At 42.2% G+C, this 18573-nt stretch overlaps 1 protein-coding gene across 1 annotated transcript in view; it reads right to left on the bottom strand.

Moving 5' to 3' along the window:
• The window catches only part of rbfox3a (RNA binding fox-1 homolog 3a), a 482298-nt gene that overhangs the window by 337180 nt on the left and 126545 nt on the right, over positions 1-18573 (bottom strand). Inside the window, exon 2 of the mRNA XM_063481807.1 lies at positions 12436-12472. The gene's annotated coding sequence lies outside the window, so the exon portion shown is untranslated. The remainder of the gene's footprint in view (positions 1-12435; positions 12473-18573) is intronic.

Below are 18573 nucleotides of genomic sequence, written 5' to 3'. Positions count from 1 at the left end.
TGGAGGAGCTGCAGGCTCCCAGGTACAGTAGGGCAACAGGCAGAGTTCACCCTAGACAGACTGCCAGTTTGCTGCAACACAGAGAGACAAACAACCACTTGCACTCACATTCACACCGATTTAGATTCCCCAAGTAACCTAACACCACGAAGTGTGTGTGTTGGGATTGTTTGAGGACGTCAGAGTACCGAGAGAGAGAACTCACACAAACACATGGGTGGAATCGAGATAGATAGGTGAGCTGCTTTCCACGTACTTTAGCAAAGCTTTCTGGGAAATGACCTCCTTTTTATCAGCCATCATGTGGACCCACAGACAGACAGTGCTCCTGAGCCCACGCAGTGACTTTCCAATGCTGAGGGTGTTTTGAGGGCCTGAAGATCCTGGGCATTAAGTAATGGTTCTCAACAGTGTTGCTTTGTAAAGAGAAAGTTCTAAGGATGTTAGGCATTCACACCTTTTATTTTTTACAAATTGCTGCTGATATTATGATTATGGAGCTGATCGAAGGTGTGTCAGAGAGATAAGACTGAGGCAGACACATGCTTGACATATGTGGAACTGTGCCAGACCAGATGACTTTGAATCAGCTGATCTAAATGTTCAATCGATCTTCAATTGCAATGATCTTCTTTAATGAAAAAATGTGGTGTTGAATGATAACTGTGACATATTGATGCTGCCTCTCATATAGTCAGCTATATTTAATCATTTTTGTATCAGTATGGTAAGACAGCAGAGCAACAACTGGTGTTTGTATGTAGGTCTGCAAGGCTGTGTTAAGAGACGGGGATCTAAAAACAGAGACCTTTCAGCCTTTTAGTGTAAACACTGAATAAAAAAATCAGCCTCCGTCCTCTCCATCCTTCCTTCTATCACTCCTCAGCTCCTTCCACTCCTCTATTCCTGGGCCAGATAATAAAATGCATAAGTGTAGCATGTTATTTAAGACACTCAGCCATCTTCCTCTCCTTATGTTTCACTCCAAAACAAAATGCACAGCAAAGTATGGCACCAGCACTGACTGGTCCCAGCAGGCCAGCAGCTGAGTGCTTTAAAGCTTCACAAACCTGTGACTGCATGGCAGTACCACCATAATAATCATACACTATCACCACAGCAACATCAGCTTTTTTATTCTGAAGTTAGCCTAAAGTTAGCTCGCTAGTTTCCATCTAAAGATGATATACAATGACTGAAACATGCAGCTCTGCTATCACTTTGGACATAAAGACTGAAACTAAACAGCACCAACATTTGTAATTTTACTGAAGTTGGGCTAACTGGCAAATAATGGTGCGCCACCTGGTGGCGAGCAGGAGCACTATGGTTAGTACAATATAAACAGATTAGCACAGTGAAGCTGGAGCATGAATATTAAGTTTGTTCCCCTCAGTAAAAGTTAATGTGAAGGATCCAGACGGGCAGAGACAAATGCAACCGCATCGCTGGATAAAGATGGTGTAAACGGGCCAAAGTTAAGTCAGGAGAACACCTGAGATAATCCATCCACACCTCGAGGTTAGGCATTAATAGACTGCTTCATGGTTTAATTACTCGCTGTGAAAAATTCCTGATCCTCAGCTTCATGTATTCTCTGTTATCCTCAGTGATTCTTTTCTGAGCCGTCCAAATATTTGGTGTCTGACAAATCGTGAGTCGACGGGCTGTAGTTGCATCGTAAGGTTTTAAAAGCTGAGCTTCAAAACGTGCTGCAGATGAATAATGGTAATAAAAACTCAGAGAGTTTGACAGTGATCACTGATTATTTTTAGGGGCTCATTTATAGTAAATAAAGAAGATACTAAAACATTACAACACATTAAAATGCCACCAGCCCAGGTTTTATATGTCATCACTTAACAACCAGATTGGTTATTAACAGCATCCTTAGGACAGAATGTTGGGTGTGTATATGAACTGAACATCAGCAGTATATCAGAGACCTCCCTGTACCCATCACACTAGAGTGTACAGGTGCCATGCTGACAAATACAGTGACAGCAGATTGTTTCAAGCAATCATCATGTCTGTCCTGGAATCAGTATAATCCAATCATATCAAAACAAGCAAATGAGCAAGGTGTCTGTGAATAGGATCTTCCATTAGGTTAATCACACACAGTGCCACTCTCCCAGACGTGATATCATTACACCACGTTAAGCACTGCGCGAGATGCCTTTGTTTGCAGAAACACCTCAGAGGGATATCTGGGTGACAGAGTCGACGTGATAAGAGGCAGCCTCATTTGAGCTCAGCTGTTTGTTCAGATAAACACAGATACACGGCTCTGTTGTCTTTCTTTCTCTTTCAGCCTGTATTTATTGTGCTTCACCACCCCCACCCCAGTCTTACTCAGTTTGCCAACTATAGGATGGACTAAATAACAACGAGTGCGTGGGGCTCAAGAGGCTAGTATTTCTACCACTATGGAAGCCTGTTTCTACCACTAAAAAGAAAAACCCAGTATGCATAATTTTAAGAAAATAACTCGAAATTTCGAGTTATGAATACTTTTTTTTCGTGGAAGATTAGCATCAGAATGGAGAAGGAAACAGGCTTCCATATACCACAGGTGTGTAGTGTTGTTTCCAATGATTTCGTCTGTTGCTTTATATCCAACAATAGAACAGGTGAAAGAGAAAGAGCCAATCATAGCATATTTAGCAGAGTGAGCAATTTATCAGGCTCGAATGAGAAATTAGCTTTTTCTATAAAAGAGGCTAAAATGAATCATTTATGTGGGGAAGAAAACACTTATTGAACTACAAGGCCATATATCATGTGCCAACGTGATGTTGCAATAAGCCTTTATTTCATCATGTGCTTATTTCTTTCACACCTGAAAGTTATAAAAATATATTACAATCAAAATTCATCTTCACAGCCCCGGGGTTATAGCATAACAGGGAGCACGTGCGGCACTGTCTTTCATTCCCAGTGTTGCCAGTTTAGCGACTTTGTCGCTATATTTAGCGAGTTTTCAGATCCGAATTAGCGACTTTTTTTCTAAAAAGCGACTAGCGACAAATCTGGCGACTTTTTCTGGTGTTATTGGAGACTTATTTATGACGACTTTTTGGCGTGAAAGCGAGTATCGCTCTTCTCAACAAGCAGCGGGTGTCATTTTGCGACTTCTAGCGACTTTTAGGACAGCCAATAGCGATTTTCCTTACTGAGGAGTTGGCAACACTGTTCATTCCTGTGTAACATAGGTCCAGAACAGTGTGCGACAGTTTAACATGCTGTGCTAATGTTAAATCATACACAGGGAATCAAAACAGAAACAGAAGAAGAAAGCACATTTTGGACATGTTTTGGAAACTGCTGTGTTAATTATAGCAGCCAGCTCCTTAAAATGCATTTGGTTCAAAGGAAAATATGTAGATAATCTCTTAGAGGCAGTCACATCTTATTAAATATGAAAAAAAAAAAACCAGGAAAAACAGACGTGGCAACCCTCACTAAAAATACATAATCTGTTGCAGTTGCATGCAGTTGCCTTCCTACATTTACAGTATTCATTAAATGCCACCCAGACTGGATTGTTTTAATCAATATAACTTTTGAGGCAGTTTGCTATGACTCCAACCTGGCAACCCAACTCAAGCCACCTGTTGACCTTTATTTTGTTTAGATATCTCTATTCTGCTGCAGTCCTGGGTTTACTAATAGCTGCATTTCCCAATTAAAGTCACAGCTGACAGTTCAGGCTTTACTTTGGAAGATTATAAGTTTATTTGCTCTGTAGCTTTTAATCATAATGTTCCTAGATACCAATTTAATGTCACACTCTATATTTAAGCTACTAAGGAAGGTGCACAAAAAGCTGCTCATCCCAGGAACCATGTGATACAGTGGCAGATCAGTATGTGGTAAAACTGTTGGTGACAAGGAGGTGGAGTGAGTCATCATCTTAACACTCACAGTTACATCCCAAACTATTTGGACGATTGGTCTCTGTCTCTGAGGGCGTGTCCTTCTCCCATTAGCAATGACTGGAGCTGGGCAGGCTGTTTTGCACATGCACATGGAGGATAAACATCTGGTCTTTAACAGTAAACTGATGGGAGATCAGACTGTGAGGCAAGCTACTGCTGGCTCTGCTTTTACTGTTCTGAGATCAGCTTTGACCTGTGCTTGGTGTGGAAACACAGCTAGCATTAGTAAGCAGGCCTAAACGAGCTTCAGTGATTTACCATCGTAACAGATGAGAGTAGAGAAGATGGACTGAAAAATGTATTAAAATTGAATTTGGGAAAGATGCTAAAAAGTAAAAAGACTAAAAAGATCCAGCTGGAGGAACATTTTACAACTAATCAGGTTAATTGGCAACAGGTTAATAATCTGATTGGGTAAAAGACTCTTAAGAGGTTCATCAAACAAAACCTGTCCTAAAAATTATGGATCAATGTCGTAATAATGTCCATCAATGTAAAACTGTGAGGACTTTAAATATGTCATCATCCACAGTACCTGATATCACAGATTCAAACAAGAACAAACAGTATTCTGTTATATCGTGTCACTGTCTAGCCCGGGACAAGTGCGCTAAGTCTGGCCTTCTGTTTTACCTTGATGAGAGGAAAAATGATTCATCCTTCTCTGGAGGACAGGATAAAGTTTAGGCTGCTGATTTTCGTATCTAAATGCCCTGTGGTGACGGAGGTGGATGAGGGGGCTGCTTGTGAATCTCAGGCACAGTTAATTTCACTAACTGAACAGTCGCTGAGACTGGCTGGTGAACTCATGAGCACTTTTCGACCAGGTGACCTGGGGTGAATGATCCTAATGAAATACACAGTGTACAAACAAGCTGCAAATAAGGAGCAGCATTAAAGAACATGTGATATGTCACTTAAACAGGTGATGAGTGAGATAACTATGTTAAACTGTGTTACAGAGACAGCTGCCGGTAGCGCTCCTTCCTACACTGTGGGTGTAAAAGTCTACTGCTGAACGAGCTGCTCCATGCTCGTACAGTCTCACGCAGGGAGGTGGGAGGTGATGTCCATGATGGATGTTAGCTTAGACAATATCCTCTCCTCCCCAACCTGCTCGATGGACTTCAGCTGAAGTTTTTTCCTGTGTTCCCCAGTTTAGTCTTGTGTCTTTGGCACTTCAGCAATAAAGCTGTGTTTTTGAGTCGAGCTCTGCCTGACGAGTCTGCATGTTGGGTCCAATCTCCTTCCCCCTTCACACTGCCTCATGACAGGCTTTTATGCGGTCCAGTGATACTTTGGCCAACGGTCAGGTCAGTGATCACAGTTTCATCTTTGTTATGTAAATACTCATTTCTCTCTGTTGTCTTACAGTAAGTATGAATATTGTGGTAATGGTAGCCTGAAAGAACCCAGTAAGTGTTCCTTTGCCACAAGGAGTCGCCATGGCCAGAAAACTTCACATCTTTGACTGGGCAGCGTTTTACGCCACATGCTCCTGGTGACACAGCACCAATCAGGATTTGTGTCTCTGCCTGGAAACAAACTAGCAACATTTTTCTTGCCAAGTGTTAACCACTAGAGTAACAGAGGCTCCAAAGAGCTGGTAAATATTACACCACTAAGAAAAAACATGTTTGAATAAGCACAGAGGATGCAAATGAAATAATAACATAATAACATAATGACTGAGTGAAAATAGGCTTTAAACTTTTTAAAGGGTCTCAACATCTCTGTACATGTTTTAATGCTAAATGACATTTAATATGTGTCGTGTTGATGGGTTTGAGGGAAGGTAATGTGCACGCATGACTTGCTTCTCCTGTGAGGGTTAAGTGTTAGTGAATGTATCCTGCACCGCTGGCTTAGCCTCATCAACATGAAGAAATGCAGCTTCAGAGAATCTGATAGGTGGGAGAATAAAGCACGGAGCTTGATTTAAGTAAGAAATAAAGAATGACAAGCAAAGCAAGCAAACACATGTGTGAAAGTACACGTATATCAGCTAAAGGCATCAAACTCAGTGAATTCTAATTACATTGTATCCTATTGTTGAATGAATCACATATTCTACAATAACAAATACAAAATGATTTCAATGTAACCAGTAGCCTGATACAAGTTTGATGTTACTTGGTGATTTCAAAGTGTCATACTATTCACATTTGAGATGAGGTTTTGGTTTGATGATTTATACATGACTTTTACATTCACAGACTTCTACATTACAAGCCACATTTACACATTTACAGACATCAGCTCGAGGTCAGCCACGGTGTCTCCCCTCTTTCCCTTGGGGCATATCTACTTTCCACTATAAACACCCGCATCACTCAATTGCACCAAGTGTCACCAAAAGATGGCGCTTTCTTCAAAAAAACAATGTCTTGGATAGTTACCTATAGATGATTTTCTCAGTGTTATTTTACGGTCAGTGCCTCATAACATAAAGCACATTGAGTCCAGTCATAGGTGAGTTTAGACCCTTAAGCACTGCCAATTTGCATCAGATCAAACTAAAAACTAACAACTAAAAAAAACTATATTAACAGTAGTAATAATACCGTATTTTAGTATTATCTCGTGGAATTGTGACTTTGTATTTTCACAGCTTATATTTTACACTTCAAAATTCATAAAAATCTCATAAGCCTACAAAAATTAATTTCCATGATTTGAAAATGTTATATTTAATAAGTCAGGCCAGTTCATCCAGACTGCAAACTCAAACACAGAGTTTTCTGTGTGACAGGCTGAAAATAGAACACCATGCTGCAGGAGCCACTGATGACACAGATGAAAACAATGAGAAAACAAATCTGCTCTTGCTCTTGACGAAGGCGGTCGCATTTTTCTCCTCTCCTCCTCTCCTCTCCCTTAGCTTCCCTGCTTAGTCTCTTATGTCCTTGTCTAGTCTTGTGTTTTTTGTATTACTTTTCCCTGGAACACTCTCTCACAGTCTGTTCTCTAAAACCTAAAAGAGGAATTATGGATTGGATCAACTGGTCCCTAAATGCAATTGACACCCCTTTCTCAACGAGAAGTTTGGGCTTGGGTGAGCTTGAGTGCTGAAGATATCTACCTATTCGGAACCATGGTAACAGGGTTCTGGCTGATTGGAGCTGGCTTGGCCCTGGCTTATCGAAGAATTAAGGAAGCGGAACCGGCTGTTCAAACCTCCACAAGACCCCCCGCTGGAATTGAAACGATGGGAAGAGGCGTGAGTTTCTCAAAATGGGCTCATTGAGTGCAGCACGGATAAGATCTTGGAGAAGCTTACGGCTGCCGTGAATACTCAGAATAAGATCACTGAGTGCAGACTGGATTACATCTCGGAAGGGCTAGCTCGGAATAACATCTCTGAGCGCAAATTGGATGACATCTCGGGGAGGCACACTGTCGTGAGTTTTTCAGAATCGGCTCCTTGAGCACAAGAATGACAACATCACAGAACGCAAGTATGGCGAAGCTCGCGGCTCTCCAACGGGAGATTGAGAGACCAGTGTTGGACTGTAGAACTGCTTTGAAATTCATATGAGCTGTTCGCACTAAAGTAAAAAGCACCATCACTTCATGCGGATACCTTCTCGGCGCCAGCTGCGGTCGCAAGGCTGGAGCCGAACAAAAACACCCTGATAACGACTGTGTTTAGACTGTTCCTTCCCATTCTATGCAAGGCCACCTGGGTTGGCTGGAAGACTGTTTACTTAGCCTGGCAGGGCGAAGGACACTGTCTCAGCTGAACTCTGGACACGCACACACATATACACATATACACTGATATGCACACTCATCCCCCCTCCCCCCTCCAAACGCCTTCGACGCTTATTTCCTTCCGATGCTGACGGTGGATCATGGAGCCCGGATGTACTGTCTACATCGGCTGTCTTTCACCCTTTACCCATCCCTGTTGCTTGTCATGTGTTTCTTTGGTGTATTAAGAGTTTTTTCATGTGCTATGTGCAGAGGTGTTTTTTTTCTGTTCTCAAACTGATCTCCCTGTTGGAGCTCAGTCTGGGGGGAGTTATTTTTTTCTCCTTATCTTTCCTCATGTGGTGCATTTTCCATTGTTATACCTCTCTGACCTGTCTTCCCCATGTGATGTTTTGTGTAATGTATGTATGGTCGGAGGGTAAGTTGGCGCCGCCATTGCGTGCAATAGGTCGGCAGCCTTATGAAATTTCCCCTTGTGGGACTAATAAAGGTATATCAATCAATCAAACTACACAGGAAACGATTTAGTCAGCTGAAACATCCATGTTTGAGCTGGTTTCTGTTTCTGATCAAGAAACTGAAGCAAAGGAGATTCTGGCTTCATTTCATGGTTTGATCAAAGAGCTGAAACTGTATCACTGTGTCGTGACCACGTTTGAGGAGGCAGAGTTTCAGGGAGCAGTGTTCTGAGTTATTATTTTACTGGTTCTGCATCACTGTATATTCAGTACTGGTGTGTGATTTGTTGCAGTGATCTGATGGGTAAAATCTGAAAAATAGGAAATTCATCCAGTGAAATTACGTGGTTGGTGAGCCTGAAAAATATTTTGATGGCACAAAATATTCACACAGATTATAAAGGTCTGATGTGTAAAGGCCTTTAGAGTAAGAGTGGGCTTTCCAGTGTAGTTAGGGTTCCAGTTAAACAAGCAGGAGTTATGGTCAGGATTCATTTTATTGCACAGTAATGTAATATGTGACGTGTGAGGACAGCTACAGCTCTCTCGGTTCCTATGTAGTTAACTAGACTAGGAGCTGCTGCATGCTCAGTTTTACAGTGTTACATCAGGCCTGTGTCTCTCTTACACAGTGCACACACATGTTTGCACACAGCGCTGATGACATCTTATCTGAGCATGTTGTCACTTTTTGTCTCAACATGTTTCTCATTGATTGTCTCTCAGGTTATCAGGTTATCAGTCTGTCTGTTTTCCATCTTCCAAAAAGTGCAACAATTCCAAAATATGTTTTTGAGCTGATATTTACCAAAACATATTTATCACAAGTAGAAATAATCACCCTGCATCGTTCTTCATGTCCAGCTGAATGACTCTTCAAAATGCCAATGGGCACTAGTGTTTACCTGAATGCAAACACACACAAACACATGTGCCTTGGATTCCATTAGTGTGATGTACAGGTGGAAGGAAGCCTTTCACTCTGTCATTTGGAGGAGAAAGTGTACGTCTGTCTGTAAATAGGAACATGGATAGTGTGGTTGGCCAGGAGCACAGCACACCGTTCCCCAAACACACAAACGCTGAGAAACAACGACGTTACCCACACACCAAAACACCACAGAGGGTTTCCTGTGGAAAGATCTGTTCAGTGCTGTGTCCGTTGTCTAAAACTGAACTAAAAATAGATGCAAAAAGTTTTAGACTAATTTCATAACTGGTATTCATATCCTGGAGCATGTTTCTAATTTTGCTGACAGCAGGAGGCGCCACATTCACCCATCCACACTGACAGCCTCTGTGTCAGCACTTCAAACAGCTCTCATTCACACAACAAGACTACTTGAAAGTCACACAGTGATACCACTATTAATGTTATTATTATTGTAGCACATGGTTCAGTTAGCTTTGCATAAAAAGGGTCTAGTTGAGTCTTAGTTTAGCCACTAGTATCATCCATCCACCCTTTTTTGTATGTCATGTTTCCTGTCCAGCATGTTGTGTGTTCCATGTTTCCTGTTTTACTTTGAAAGGTCTGGTGTTTCCATGTTCAGTGTGTTTAGTTTTACTTTTCCCTGTGGCATCGTGGTCTTTTGTGTCAGCTGTGTCTCTCCAGGTGTTTCCACTTCCCTCATTTCCCTTCTGTGTATTTCAGTCCTCTGTGTCGGGTCGTCTGTTTCCCTCGTTTCACATCACGTCAGGTCTCAGAGTTCTGCATGCTCCTGTTCAGGTCCGCGTGTCTCTCGTCACAGTTTTGATTGTTAGTTTAGTTATTCCCCAGTTTAGGTCTTAGATTAGTTGTCACCTTTATTTCTTGTTGCAACAAACTAATGTGTTCTCATAAACTTAGAATTAATCCATTAAAGATACATCGGAGCCAGCGCCGATTTGTGGATGACACCCTTTTGCCCTGACATCTTGAGCAGAGTGGTGGAGATGGACACATGTAGTATGTCAAAGGAGAAGAAAACTGGTAGGCAGCGGTGTGTTGTGTCTGCACCTTAATATTTCTGTTTTATCATCTGAGCAGGGGACCCTTCACCAAAGAAGTGAAAACATGATGGAAAGAGAAAATGCCACCAACATCTGGATGATATGACATCCCCTTCCTCCTTAAAGAGTGGACATTATTATAGCAACAGGTCATGTGAGGACAAATGGGACGTAATCAGACTCGAGGCATATCCTTTATATCAGTGTCCATTCTTACCGTGTGTGTGTGTGTGTCTGTGTGTGTGTGTGTGTGTGTGTGTGTGTGTGTGTGTGTGTGTGTGTGTGTGTGAGAAAGTGCAGCTAACGTGAAAGAACAAAAGAATAGCCACTGAAGTGCAAGTCTGACACCACCTGTTTGTTTCTACACACACACACACACACACACACACACACACACACACACACACACACACACACACACACACACACACACACACACACACTCTTTCTCACAGACCTCAAATTAATCGAGTTTGGCTCATTTGAGTTGTTGTGACCTGAGGCTATATTCAATACAACCATACAGGCTTCATTCTCACTAATGAATGAATTGCTATTCATTCCAAGGTGAGTCAAATAATAAAAAAAGAAATATTAAAAACATGCTGGATGCTGAGAAATAAATTATTCAGAGAGCTGTTAAATTGTCAAGGCCAGCGGCGCTCTGGCAGAAGTCCTTTTGGTGCTTCTGCAGCTCTACAAAAACACTTCACAGAGAAAGTGCCTTAGTTTGTCTAAATGCTGTTGCCTCACCCAAAGTGAAAGTTTATAATGAAAAGGAGATTCAAAGTAAACACTTAGTATAAGTGAACTTCTTTAAACCCGGTGTGAGCTTCTCCAGGGAAAAGAAAGTTGCACTTCAGCTCACCATTATTAATATGAAACAAACTAGTAGAGAAAGGCGGGATCGAAAGAGAATGAAGTCCCCCCCGACCTACCTGTCACTACACCTGAGAGAGGGTGGGGCATCCAGCCGTTTACAGTTAAAATGATACAGAATTTATCTGGATTATCTGGATATATTTTTGCTAATAGTAAACCATATTTAATTTTAATAAACGTATCAGTCTAATGAATATGATTAGTGAATATGTGTGTGTGTGTGTGTGTGTTGGGGTTGTTTGAATGCAGGGCACAGCTCACATCTTGTCTGAGGCCTTTTGTCAAACGTTCCAAGTATGTCTGACTTGAACATGTATGATTTAATAAACAGTTTATTCACAATGTTGTGATTATTGAAGAGAAAAATTGAGAAAAGTATTCATATTGAAAGTGATCATCATGAGAGACTGAGCTAATGATAAATCTGAAAGTGTATTTGTGTGTGATTTACTATTCATATGTTATGGAATTACTGATGAATCATGTTAAAGTACAACACGGAAAAAACAAGTGAAATGAAGTCATTTTAAACTTAAATCCTGCTTATGAAAAGTGAGAGGGAGGATGACGAGGTGCTGCTGGAAATCAGCTGATTGTAAAAGAGAAGGAGAGAGAGGAGGAGGCAAATGGAGAAATGAGTAACAGAGCACGAAGGAACACTCTGGTTGGTTTTGCTCTCACTCTGGTGGTGAGCAGAAGATCCGGCCTTAGGGGTCCAGGGTTCAAAATAACAGCAAGTAACACCGCCCGAACACTGAGGACCCACAAACTCAGTTCATCATTTTTGACTTTTTTTCTGCTCATCTTTTTTAAAAGTATAAATTGAAGAGGACTCAGATCTCCTGTGTTTCCTACTGGACGTGACTCCTTACCGACTCAGTTACGACTACACAAAGAGAGACATGGACCAAAGTTTTTATTCAGTATGACCCAAGATAAGCCAGTTACTTCAGTAACTCAGCAGCAAAGTAATAACAGAGGTAAAACCAGTAGAACTCTCAGACTTCCACTGGCTGAAACTTATCGCCATCTGGTGGCCGTAATATAGACTACAGGTTTGAGACCTGTAGGCTTAATTTTACCAGGTTACAGTAACACTTTGTTATTTCTGTGGTGTAAAGAAGCAAAGGGTTGGAGCAGGGAACACCAGTTAGTCAGTAAGTTAATAAAAGCACACAACATTTTGCTGCACATCAAAATAGCAGAACATAGTGGCTGCGAGAGTTTAGGCTTTGATTAAATGAGGCCAATTACTGACCTTTGTTTCACCTAAACAGAGCTGTAGCAACATTTAGCTAAAACTAACAGCACAGAGTCAAAGACAACTAAAGATGAACCTGACTCAGTAAAACATCCACCTTTTGCTTTTTGCTCCACACATTGCAGCCTTTATGTGACGATTTAATTTCACAGATTTAGGGGACAAGGAAATAATGTTGCCTACTCACGGTGAGATGTTGGCAAACTGGATGTTTTTTCTCCAACCTGTGGATAAACAAAGAGACAAAGATACATTTGAACAGTTTCACACCAAAGCTACAGAAATAAAACAGTGATAAAGAGCAACTGTTATGATGATTTCTAGATATTTTTATTCCTGAAATCTACAAAACTGAAAGCATGTGGCTGAATGAGCTGTGCTCGCTTCTATTGTATCCAAAGGTTATCAGCATATTCTCAGTAAAGAAACATTTTTGAATGAACAATGAAATGTTTCTGTCCAATAAAGATGCCACACAGATAAAAATCCACATATAAAATAATTAAATAGAAGAAATGATAGAAACAATAAAGAACTAGACTAAGGCCCGGCCACCAGACGCTCGCCCTCGGGCACCCTCCCTGGGCCTGGCTCCAGGGCGGGGCCCCAATATATCCTGGGCAGGGTAAACTGTTCCCTCGATGTTTTCCTCATAAGGGTCGTCTGAATCGTCCTTTGTCTGGTCCCTCACCCAGGACCAATTTGCCATGGGAGACCCCACCAGGGGGCAAAAGCCCCCAGACAACATAGCCCCTGGGATCCCTGGGACACACAAACCCCTCCACCACTATAAGGTAGCGATTCGCGGAGGAGACAATAAAAGAATTACAATAGAAATAAATATATATGAATAAAATAAAAAGAATCTGAGCTGCAAAAGGCTGCGTGTATATGTGTATATAATGTCCAATTGAAAGTGCTACATCAGCATGTGTAGCAGACAGACAGCAGTCACTGTCAGGCCACAGTTATAAACTCCTGTCAGATTATGAGGAGTCTAATGGCAGTGAGGAAGGCCGAGCTCTTCAGTGTGGAGCTGGACCTGCAGCCACAGCTCTAAGCCTGAGGTGACCATAAACATCTAACAGAAGAGATCATCTGCCTTTGACCGAGCAGACCAGTCTAAATCCTGAGCGTTTGATCCACTGGGATTACTGGGACATTATATAGGCAAAGATTTTAGGCCACACCTCTCAGTTTTTGAATCCTGGTGTTTTCAGTCCCAAGATGGAGAAAATGAAGCTCGCTGCCACACAGTCAGCCTTTGTGAAAGAATGGGTCAGTCTTAGAGCTCACTGAATTTGAGTTTGGTGCTGTTTGTCAAATTTATTCCCTCCCAAATATTCCACAATCAGCCATAAGTGCTTTTACTGCGAAGAAGAAACACAGTAACTCCTCCATGAAGTGACAGAGTGAGGTCACTGCACATTTCCTCTGGGAATAACATCAGCACAAAAACTGCACCAGGAACCTCATGAATAGAATAGAACAGCCTACACACACACACACACACACACATGCACACACACTCACACACGCACACACACACACACTCACACACGTACACACACACACACACACACACGCGCGCACACTGCTTTGCTTTGTTACATTGCTGTAACTTGTTCGTTTGTCTTTGTGGGTTAAATGTAAAAGCTGCAAACTTGAATCTGAGCTACTCAAATATTTTCTCTTCAAGAACAGAGGACAGGAAAATTGTGGGAACGCACTCTCCATCCATCCATTCGCTTCCGCTTATCCTTTTCAGGGTCGCTGGAGCCTATCCCAGCTGTCATGGGGCGAGAGGCAGGGTACACCCTGGACAGGTCGCCAGTCTGTCGCAGGGCCAACACACAAGGACAGACAACCATTCGCACTCACATTCATTCGCACATCCACACCTAGTGATAATTTGGATTATCCAATTAACCTATCCCCACAAGCTGCATGTCTTTGGACGGTGGGAGGAAGCCGGAGTACCCGGAGAGAACCCACGCAAACACGGGCAGAACATGCAAACTCCACACAGAAAGACCCCGGCCTGATGTTGGAATTGAACTCAGGACCTTCTTGCTGTGCGGCAACAGTGCTAACCACCGTGCCACCGTGCTGCCCGGAACGCACTCTCGTTAAAGATAATATGCCAAACTCTGTTTCCATGGTAACGATACAATGCAAATCACCGACCCCACACACACTCCACCTGCAACAAGCCATTGTGTGTGACAGTATGTTTGTATCCCATAAAGCTGCATAGAGCTGCAGGTCCTGGTGGCTGGGGCACCGGCTCCTCATCCATGACAGGGAGATGCACAGTAAAGAGGCTGCTGGTGAGACTGTCGGTGTAAACTGCACTCATCTTCTCAGGATCACATCAGACTGGTGGATCTGCCTCTGTCATCTACAACTATGCTTCACTGATATTTTAAAGGTGCCACTTTTCATTCCCCAAGCATTCCTTTTCAGCCCTTTTGTGTTTACATGCCACTGTTGCACGTCATTAACCCGGTCTGTTGTTGTTCTCCTTTTTGTGTCCCATCATTCCAAACAGTCACAGCAGAATGTCATTGTTCCAGTACTGTTTTCAGTTTTATGGAGGTAGTTCATTTCTTACCCGGCTGCATCACTGTGATGAATGATGCTGCAGTCCTGGCCTGCAGCTGGCTCTGTGTCTGATTAGGGACCACTATATAAACCAGGGGTCTCAAACTGAAATGAGCTGAGGGCTCTGCTGGCACTGTCGTCTTATTGGAGGACACTTTCATATTAAACCATCTAAAGAACTTATTTGAACATTGCACTCAACAACAAACAAATCCTCCCTAACAACAACAGTCACTTCAATCCTCTGATGTAAGGAAACACCACCTGCCGATCAATTCTAGAGGAAAGCATCACCCTTCTTGGACGATCCCCCTGACCTCTGTGTCTGAGGAGAAACTTCTTTTTTCAGTTGGTTTCAAATAATTTTAAACTCGTGTTTTTGCTCTATAAGCGCAAATATGATTCCAAAACAGGTCGGGGACCTTTGCACGTACATTTGCATTGTGCTTTTAGATTTATTCTGTACTCGGAGGCTCAACTTCTCCGTGGGAGGTCTTGTCAAGTCTTACTGACCAAACTGCTTAAAGCACTTTTCCTGTTGCAAACACATCTCTGTGGCCTTCAGCCTGCATTACACATTTAACCTCTACACAGTTTTTGAATATTGTGGTTTTGTCTTCCTTTATGAGTCATCAGTGCATCAGGTGACATTTTAAAGACACAGACCCTGGTCTGTAGGCAGGCCCGTCACTGACATGAGTTCATATTCAAGAACCCGGCTGCTTAACTTGTTGTATCTTCAGGTAAGTAAATGTTATGGGTTTGGTTTGACAGCCCATGGAACAGGGCACCAACTTTAAAGGTGGACTCGTCAAACACAGACACATGACAGACTGAGAAACTCTGCTTTCACTCCACAATGATACATGAACAGTGAAACTCCTCAGTAAACAGAGGCAAGCTGCAGTGTGTCAGTGTGGGAAATCCTCCACACACAGAAGTGGCCTCTGTCACAGTGTGATTTATTGAAATACTGCACACTACAAGACTGTGTGTGTGTGTGTGTGTGTGTGTGTGTGTGTGTGTGTGTGTGTGTGTGTGTGTGTTTTCAGGGAAGACATTGCGTTGAGTGTATATTACAACAACTTGTGTATTCTCAAAGGTTACACAGTTCCTTTCTGCCCCTGACTGATTTTCACTGATTTCCCCACATCTCCCAGTGGGTCCCAGTATGTGGCTGCCCACCTCCTGAACCTGGTCCTGCCTGAGGTCTCTTCCTGTAAAAAGGGAGTTCTTCCTTCCCATTGTCACCAGCTCACAGGGCTCTGTTACAGAAAAATATGAAATAATAATAATAATAATAAACTACTACTAGATACAGGTACAGACTGAAGTAAAGGTTCTTTGGTTAGAGCTGGAAAACAGTACAATACCTGGATTAGGGAACAGTTGTGGCGATATCACCTGACATATACCTTAGGGATATTTTTATAGTTGCTTGAGGTGTTCATTAAAAAGCTTCAGTTGTGTGATCATGTAACAGTTCAGTTTAAGAGGAGTGTAAAACAGAGGACAACGAAAAGTCTCAATAGAGCCCCTCAGACTGAAAACCATTCACTCGTGGATGTGGGAATCCAATCCAGTGGGATTGGCATTGAGCAGGCTAAATAAGGATGGATTGTATGCCTCCAGCCTAATTGTTTGTTAGCCCACTGTGGAGTGGATCCACCACCTAAATTTAAAATGAGAGACCCCCCACTAAACACACATACAGGTACACCCACTTCCCTTTAAGTCTACTTCTGTCTGTTATCTTCTACTTTCACATTTCGTATTTTCTGTCTGTCACATAAGAAACAAAAGCCTCTCATTTGAGGAAGCTAAAGTAACCTGTGCATAGTTCTGCATCACCCCCACAAACACTCAATACACAAGGACCCGATAACTACTGAGGTTGTGCTGGCAAACTCATTCTTATTTAGTTTTTTACACACACACATGTTTTACACTATTGAGTGTGCTCCAGCCACCGCCCTGCTATCCAAACCTCTCACACCTCCTCTGGGTCCTGGAGCTGCTTCGGTAGGGGACGGATGGTTAGAGTAATAACCTCATCACTGCTCCGCTGCTGAGAAACAGACCACACCCCACCACAAAATGTTAACACAGGTTTATATGTATTTTCATGCTGAGTGCGATCTCAGTGCTGTGTTTATTTCTGACATGACAGCTACACTTCTGACTTCTGAAACCCCAAACTGGACCTCAAACTTTGGAGTGGCTGAATCCTTGAATCGATCCCTTTCAGTTATGTCTCTCTGTCTGTTGTCAGCACATGTAGGGACAGTGCACAGCGACCCTTCAACCATCCCATCAGTGTGTTGGCCCACCAGGCAAATGGCCGGCATGCCAGATTACCAGTCCAGCCCTGTGCAGCAGTGAGCTGAATACTTTAGTTTCATTCCATCAGCCTTAAAACACTGACCTTCACCCAAAGATCAAGCACTCCTAAGAATCAGTCTTTCCAAAAAGACTCACTAACTGAACAAAATGACTCTTTTTCAACTTAACTTCACCACTTGCCCACCTTCAAATGATCTCTCTCACTCTCTGTGTTTTGCTCCTTCATATGGATGTGATTGCTTTTAGTTCCTTCTCTTTAGTCTCATCTTTTCCTGGTTAATCCCTCAGTCAAGGCCACCCGTCTCTCCTTTAAGGCTTTCTAGTCTTAACAAGCCAAATAGGAGACGTGATTCTTTTTCTTGCATCCACCCGGCCACAACACCTCCCTCTCTCTTTTTCAATCTTCTTTTTTAGCCCAGTCTTTAGTCTATTTTCACGATGATCGCTTAGAATTCCCTCCACTCTTCAACAGTAATTCCTCCAATCTTCTTTCCTTGTTTTCTTTTACCTTCACATAGTCTTCAAACATTGGCCTTCTCTGTATTACTGCAGCGCATGTTTATTTGTTTTAATGACGAGGATTAAAGAAAATGAAAAGTTATTCTTTTCACGGAAGATGGTCAGAATTTTATAATAATGCTTGAGCTAAAATGTCTTAAAAGGCACAAAAAAACAACAGTTCAAGTAATATAAACTGACTGTCCTCTAAATGTTCATCCATCCAAGTTCTTCATGGCTTATCCTGCTTAGTGTTGAAGAGAGGTACAATATTATCCCAAATGTCACTGGACAAGCAGTGTACACCCTGAATGGCTGTCAGACCAACACATGGCTTACACGGAGTCGCCTACATAGGTACCTGTGCTGCATCCACACATATGAGGGTTTTTTCCTTATTCGTTCTGTAAATATCTTGACCAAATGACAGAAATGGTCTCAGTGGAACCGTGGCTGTCAAGAAGCAATTCTTAAGAAAGGAAAACAGGAAGAAAAGGGCGAGGATGCTGAATTATACAACTGCTGGACTGGAAATCAGTGGCAGCAGGTCTGATGGAGTGATAAGTTCAATTTTAAAGTTTTTGTTTCAAATCATTGTCAGTATATATTGAGGAGGTCAGGAGAGCAGTGCAACAGTGACTGCCTACAGCGATGGTTTGGGGCTGCAGTGGTGTTAGAGATCTTGTCAAAACTGATGCAACGAGCACAAAAAGGTTCTGTTGAATTTTAATGCTAGTGTAATAAAGGATAATAGAATAGTAAAAACACACCATCAGCCATGAGTTGGCCTCCCTAGATCTCAAAATTGGCATCGCTTCACAAAAACAAACACACATAATGAAACCTGACAAACACATATTTTGTAATTAAACAAAATGAA

Source organism: Pelmatolapia mariae, linkage group LG8 (genome assembly GCF_036321145.2).
Source record: "Pelmatolapia mariae isolate MD_Pm_ZW linkage group LG8, Pm_UMD_F_2, whole genome shotgun sequence".
NCBI classification, from domain to species: Eukaryota; Metazoa; Chordata; class Actinopteri; order Cichliformes; family Cichlidae; genus Pelmatolapia; species Pelmatolapia mariae.
This window is presented reverse-complemented; position numbering and strand designations above follow the sequence as displayed.